Here is a 7583-nt window from a genome sequence, read left to right on the forward strand (position 1 = left end):
CTGACTACCTGAACTTTTGTATGGACATTGTGGTTCCCATTAGGACTGTACGCTGCTTTCCAAACAACAAGCCCTGGATTACCAGTGATGTCAAGGATATCCTTAACAGGAAGAAGAGGGCATTCAAGGACGGTGACAGAGACGAGCTGAAGCACGTACAGGGGGAACTCAAGGTCCAGCTGAGAGAGGCAAAGTAGGAGTACAGAAGGAAGGTGGAACAGAAGCTGCAGCGGAACAACATGAGGGAGGTCTGGGATGGCATGAAAACCATCACAGGCTGCAAGAAGAAGGGCAGCAGCACAGAAGAGGGGGATGCTGGGAGAGCTAACCAGCTAAACCTGTTTTTTTAACAGGTTTGATACCCCAGCTCCCACAGCCAGTGACTGCCCACTTCACACCCCATCACGTCCATTATCACCTCGGACTACAGGGCACCCCCATCCGCCACACCCACGGACATTTCAACCCCCCTCCTCACTGCTACGGACATTTCAATCCCCCTCCCCTTCACCATCACCAAGGAGCAGGTGAGCAAAGAGCTGAGGAGACTGCGCCCAAGGAAAGCAGCGGGCCCGGACAAAGTGTGTCCAAGGATGCTCAAGGCCTGCTCTGCTGAACTGGGGGAGCCGCTTCAGCAACTGTTCAACCATAGCCTGAGGTTGGGGAGGGTCCCCGTGCTCTGGAAGACTTCATCTCTCATCCCGGTTCCTAAGATAAAACACCCCAAGGAGCCAGGTGACTTCAGACCAGTAGCACTAACATCCCACATCATGAAGACCTTCGAACGGCTGCTGCTCCATCTCCTCAGACCCCAGGTCCTCCATGCACAGGATCCACTGCAGTTTGGATACCAGGAGAAGTTGGGTGTGGAGGATGCCATCCTCTATCTGCTTCACAGGGCACACTCTCATCTGGACAAGGAGAGCGGTGCTGTGAGAATCATGTTCTTTGATTTTTTCAGCGCCTTCAACCCCATCCAGCCCCTCCTGCTGAGAGACAAGCTGACAGGGATGAATGTGGATTCACACCTGGTGAGATGGATTACAGACTACCTCACAGAGAGGCCGCAGTACTTCAGACTGAAAGACTGCATGCCAGACACTGTGGTTAGCAGCACCGGAGCACCATAGGGGACTGTGCTCTCTCCCGTCCTCTTCACCTTGTACAGATCTGACTTCCAGTACAACTCGGAGCTCTGCCACATGCAGAAATACTCAGATGACACTGCAATAGTGGGCTGTATCAAGGATGGACAGGAGGGGGAGTACAGGAGCCTGATTGAGGGCTTTGTGGAGTGGTGCAGGTCCAACCGCCTACAACTGAACACCTCCAAGACCAAGGAGGTGGTTGTGGACTTCAGAAGGAAGAAACCACAGCTCCAACCTGTGTCCATCGAGGGGGTTGATGTGGAGGTGGTCAGGACCTACAAATATCTAGGGCTGCAGCTGGATGACAGGTTGGACTGGACAGCAAACATGGACGCTGTACACAGGAAAGGACCGAGCCGTCTGTACTTCCTGAGAAGGCTGGGGTCCTTCAACATATGCAAAAAACTGCTGCAGATACAGTATCTCCGCCTGTCACGCGGAAGACCGGGGTTCGATTCCCCGACGGGGAGTGTTGTGTTTTCTACCAGCTACTGCTGATTGCCCAAAAGTGTAAAACGGCAGCGCCGCCTATGTCCCTTGTGCCCAACAAATTAGCCTCCCTGTTAACAAGAAGCACCGGGACTTGTCGAGGTGTTCCCAGTGCTGCAAGTGGTGGCGTTTTCTGCTCGATTTTCACACTCACCAATAATACACCAACAGCTGTGTTTCCGCCCGGTTTCGAACCGGGGACCTTTCGCGTGTGAGGCGAACGTGATGACCACTACACTACGGAAACCACCTGAAAGCCATGATATTTGCACACGTACGCCGGAAATCCGTTTTGCAAAGCAGCACGGTCCACCTCATTGCTGCAGGCGCGTCGAGCCGAACTTGAAGCTCCCTAAAGTCGTGGTGAGGATATCAGCGAAGTGGAGCTGCGAGGCTGTGGAGGATCTTTGTGCCTGCCTAGAAAGGCGATGAGACGGTGAAAGGCCTGTACTTCTGAAGTCTTCAACAGCGGTAGCCCACCAACGACACTGCTTTCTGTCGGATGTTTTACCAGTCTGTGGTGGCCAGCGTCCTCTTCTACGCTGTGGTTTGCTGGGGAGGAAGCAGCAAGAAGAGGGACGCTGCCTGACTGGATAGACTGGTGAGGAGAGCTGGCTCAGTGGTGGGCACAGAGCTGGACTCTCTGGTGACTGTGGCAGAGAGAAGGACCCTGGACAAACTGCTGTCCATACTGGACAACACCCACCACCCTCTGCACAACACCTTCAGCAGGCAGAGGAGTGTGTTCAGTGGCAGACTGCTGTCTCAATCCTGCTCCACCAACAGACACAATAACTCTTTCATCCCCCTGGCCATCAGGCTGTACAACAGCTCGCAGTGATGTCAGGAAGCACAATGTCAATGGACAAATGCACTCAAAAGCACTCATCTGTTATAGCCCAATTTAATTTAATTGTACACCGTCCCCTGTCCCCTTAATACTCTTTACCTCTATGTCACTTTATATTTTTAATGTCACTTTATATTTTTATACAGTTTTACAAAACCTTTTTATAACATTTTTTATTCCATTTCCATTTTTATTTCTACTGTTTCTTTGATATTGTATGTATGTTCAATGTATGTTCAATGTTTGTTATTGCTACTGGATGCTTGAATTTCCTCCGGGATCAATAAAGTATCTATCTATCTATCTATCTATCTTCAACAGAGGCGGCCCGCCAACGACACTGCTTTCTGCTGGGGAGGTGTAAACGACCGTACTCTGAGAGTCGTCAACAGCAGCTCCGCACTAACGAGTCCGCCCCCTTATGGAGAGGTTTCAGACAGATCCCAAACTGCAAAGCTCAAGCCCACCGAGCCGCTAACGACTTGCCCCAGGCCAGTGACCACGGTGAGTTCTACTGCTGTCCTACTGTTCTTTGGCTTCCTGGCCAACAGGACCTCAATTGGGAGCACCACATCCGCTGAAGATTAGCAACAATGCGTCACTGTCCTTCAGCGGAAGCGCTTCCCAGTAGATCTCGGCATATTCTCTGTAACCGCTGAAACGTCCCGAGCAGCCCGCTCACAAGCAGAAGCCACAAGAGAATCGGTATCTCCGCCTGTCACGCGGAAGACCGGGGTTCGATTCCCCGACGGGGAGTGTTGTGTTTTCTACCAGCTACTGCTGATTGCCCAAAAGTGTAAAACGGCATCGCAGCCTATGTCCCTTGTGCCCAACAAATTAGCCTCCCTGTTAACAAGAAGCACCAGGACTTGTCGAGGTGTTCCCTCTGCTGCAAGTGGTGGTGTTTTCTGCTCGATTTTCACACTCACCAATAATACACCAACAGCTCTGTTTCCACCCGGTTTCGAACCGGGGACCTTTTGCGTGTGAGGCGAACGTGATGACCACTACACTACGGAAACCACCTGAAAGCCACTATATTTGCACACGTACGGCGGAAATCCGTTTTGCAAAGCAGCACGGTCCACCTCATTGCTGCAGGCGCACCGAGCCGAGCTTGAAGCTCCCTAAAGTTGTGGTGAGGATATCAGAGAAGTTGAGCTGCGAGGCTGTGGAGGATCTTTGTGCCTGCCTAGAAAGGCGATGAGACGGTGAAAGGCCTGTACTTTGGAAGTCTTCAACTCTTCAACTCTTAGCAAAGACACAGCAGCCAGCATGCACAAATACAAATAATTTCAAGGATAAATAAATCATTCGAACCAGGCTAAATAATTAAGTGAGGATCTACAGACCAGAAATGAATACTTTCTTTTTTTAAAACTTTTGGGTATCTATAAGATTATACATTCATTTGATTTTTATTTTGTTTCTACTGTATGTTAAATATGGTAGATTTTATTCAAGTGGACTTAATTTGAGTTTCTAAGACAGTGAAAACTGTGTTAAGGAAAATGGAAAATTACCAGGGATATTATACAGAAGAGAATACCATTTATTATTATTTTTTTTTCTGTTAATTTTTTTCAGTGGCCACCAATCATTTTACCCAATGTAGTGAATTAAGTAAACAAAATGAATTTAACAAAACTCAACTGTAAGGTCTTGGGTCCAAGATATTTTGAAGAACCCCTGATATCGAGGATTAGCAGCATAGATTCCACAACTAATCGAAAGTTACATGTTACCCAAATGTAACATTTTCATTAAACCAGTGATTCATAGGCACTTGGACATTGTGGCAAAATATACTATGAATCTGGTGGGTGGAAGACGCTAATATCATCCCCTGCAAGTACTGTTGTGGCAGGAAAAAGACAAAGCTCCATTTTATTTCCCTCGCCAAGCAGGTTACGTTTTCACCTGTGTCCATTTGTTTGTTGGTTGGTCGGTTTAACGTGAGATAGACATGACTTTATTGATCCCTCACTGGGGAAATTCACTTCGTTAGCAGGGTTACATAAGAAATACAGAATGGATTTGTATTTAGATGGCTTGTATAACTGAGTACAAAAGAGAATTGTTGGGTCTCAGTGGAGGTATGCATTCTACCAGTGCCATTCTAGTTCCATTTGATATATATCAACTTTTTGTTTGATAACAAGAGGAAGTGTCGTACTACATAACCGTTCTTCACTAACATCAAGGCCTCTAAAATGAGGGGAAGTGGCTAATCATAAAACATGGAAGAAAGTCTATAATTTAGTTGCAGACAATGGTGAACAAGGTAGCATTACATTACTTTTATGACCACCTTTGCTCAACACTGTACCATAAGAGGCAGTTTATTTGTTTACGTGAGGTTAATGTCCAACAAGGTGTCCATGATCAAGAATTAATCAACGGTGTGGAGGCCGTCCTATGCTTAAACCATGGTCTCTTGCAATAAGACCATTAATTACTATTTTCATGCATTTTATGATGATAATATTAGTTTTTTCACAAGAAATAACTCAGTTTACCTGGCAAAACCTTAGGGTGACTCTGTTTAATACCTGGAGCAATTATAACAATCCCATACAGTTTATATACAATTGGAAGTTGTTTAATACTCCAGTAATTATGGTGACCCGGAAATACAAACACAACTCTGTTCACAAAACCTGCCGACCACGGGCCCCTGGCAACATCTACCTCTCCTGGCACCTCACATATTGGCGGATCTGGATTGTCATACCCCAGGCTCCACTGGATCATTGCTCTCCTCTGTTTTACTATCTCCGTATATATCTGTATTTCTGAAGCTTCTTCATTCTGTTGTTTTCTTTATTAACTGCTAATTAGCTTGTGTGGCCTGCCCTCTTCCAGGTCACCACATAGGACAGGAGGTTGTGTGACTTGTGCACCAGTTCCAATGCCTCATCATGCTCAGTCGTCCTCATGGATCCACACGTATTGCATATATTATCAAATATATCAGATATTCTGTCAATGTAACTCGTAAACTATGATTTTGTTGGTCTGTTCTGTACATGTGACAACTATTGCATGTCTGCCCGTCCGGGGAGAGGGACCCCTCCTCTGTGGCTCTTCCTGAGGTTTCTTCACACCAGTCAGGGTGCCCATGCTGACCCCTGTTCACCGCGGAAAGTCCCAGTGATGGGCATGTGCACAGCAAAACTGGGCCACGGAACAATGGAAGAAGGTGACCTGGTCTGATGAATCACGTTTTCTTTTACATCACGTGGATGGCCAGGTACGCGTGCGTCGCTTACCTGGGCAGCACATGGTACCAAGATGCTCTATGTTAAGAAGGCAAGCCGGTGGAGGCAGTGTGATGTTTTGGGCAATGTTCTGCTGGGAAACCTTGGGTCCTGCCAACCATGTGGATGTTACTCTGACATGTACCACCAACCTAAGCATTGTTGCAGACTATGTACACCCTTTCATGGAAACGGTATTTCTTGATGGCTGTGGCCCTTTTCAGCAGGATAATGCACCATGCCACAAAGCAAAAATGGTTCAGGAATGGTTTGAGGAGCACAACAACTAGTTTGTGGTGTTGACTTGGCCTCCAAATTGTCCAGATCTCAATCCAATCGATCGTCTGTGTCATGTGCTGGACACAGAAGTCAGACGCCCCACCTTGCCACTTACAGAACTTAAAGGATCTGCTGTCAACATCTTGGTGCGAGATGCCACATCACACCTTCATGGCTCTAGTGGAGTCCATGCCTCGACGGGTCAGGGCTGTTTTGGCAGAAAAAGGTGGACCAACACAATATTAGGCAGATTGTCATGATGTTATGCCTGATCGGTGTAAATAAAGTGCTTTTGATTTGATTTGAACTCTTCAGCCCAGCTATTAGCAAGTAAGCTCACATTATACTAGCAAGATTCAAAGTCAGTAACACTGTACATTTGACATACAGTAAATATGATTTCACAGTATGTTAACAGTGAGACTGGCTAGCTGGCCAGCTATGTCATTGTCCCCAAATCAATATCAAGGTTTTTACAGGAAAATGAGGCCATGTAAATTTAAAGTGCTTCTGTATTACATGTGCTATTCTGCTGTGTTCAGAGGATGAAGATTACTCTCTCAGTTCTCTAAACAATATATACATATTAGATCCAGGCTATCATGGGGAGGTTGCTCTGCTAATTGAATAGAATAGAAAAGACGTTTATTGTCACTGATTCAAAAACTATGGAACAGATTATGGGTGACACTTCCGGTGCCCTCTGAAGCTGGCACGAGTAACAACAACTAACACACCATTGGAACTTTCAAGGTGTTAGCATAGTGGTAGTTGTATTCACTCAACAAAGTAGCTGAATCCTCAGAATTGAATGATACCGCTGTACCACTCGAATAATCGAAGAATCAAAGAAGGATGAGCGCCCTGTCGTCATGAAGAATGCTGGTTCTGGTCAAGTGACTGGAAGTGCTGGAAGTCATGGCCATAATTCACACAAGTTAGGATAAATGTGGATAGCACATTAATCTAAGTGCACCCAGACCATGGCAGGGAGAAAAGATGTGGGTTTAACAGAAATGTTGTTTTTTGACAGAGGGTGGCATTGAATAAACAAGGGGATCCCATCCTGTTACACCCTCACTATGCTCCCTCCTGTGTCTAACAAAAGTTGCTGTTACAATATCTTGCGCCTAGAAAATGTGACACTGTATTTCTACTGAGAGTCACACACCACCGATAAAGTGTATCTGTACATCATTTCCACTCAAATATTCTGGATCACTTTCCAGCTGATTTGGTTTTTTTTTCAGATATCATTACATCTTCATAAATTCATACTTAAAACACTGTCTGGATGGATGTCATGATCCCTCAATGCAGAATGAGGTTCTTTGAGTGAGACATCATGCTAACCCTTAGAGGAATATTTTATTGATATACGTCAAACCAAGAGAGGGGAGAGGGTATGTGGGCTCAGTTATAAGACCGACTGAAAAGACAAAAGGAATCATTGATGAAGTTCCTTTGAAGTGCCTTTTCCAGAAGTCCTTGGAAATACATATTGATGAAGTCCAAATTGTCTGGCCTAGAGGGAGTAGGCAGTCAACTGCTTTGCAT

General features: G+C 46.1%; 2 non-coding genes across 2 annotated transcripts; both read right to left on the bottom strand.

The window, feature by feature from the left end:
- Positions 1-1811: 1811 nt before the first annotated feature.
- Positions 1812-1884, bottom strand: trnav-cac. Its single transcript has one exon. It is a non-coding gene; the product is annotated as a tRNA-Val (tRNA).
- A 1552-nt stretch (positions 1885-3436) lies between these two features.
- Positions 3437-3509, bottom strand: trnav-cac. Its single transcript has one exon. It is a non-coding gene; the product is annotated as a tRNA-Val (tRNA).
- Positions 3510-7583: the final 4074 nt, after the last annotated feature.

The sequence above is a fragment of the Acanthopagrus latus genome, chromosome 22 (genome assembly GCF_904848185.1).
Source record: "Acanthopagrus latus isolate v.2019 chromosome 22, fAcaLat1.1, whole genome shotgun sequence".
Taxonomy (NCBI): domain Eukaryota; kingdom Metazoa; phylum Chordata; class Actinopteri; order Spariformes; family Sparidae; genus Acanthopagrus; species Acanthopagrus latus.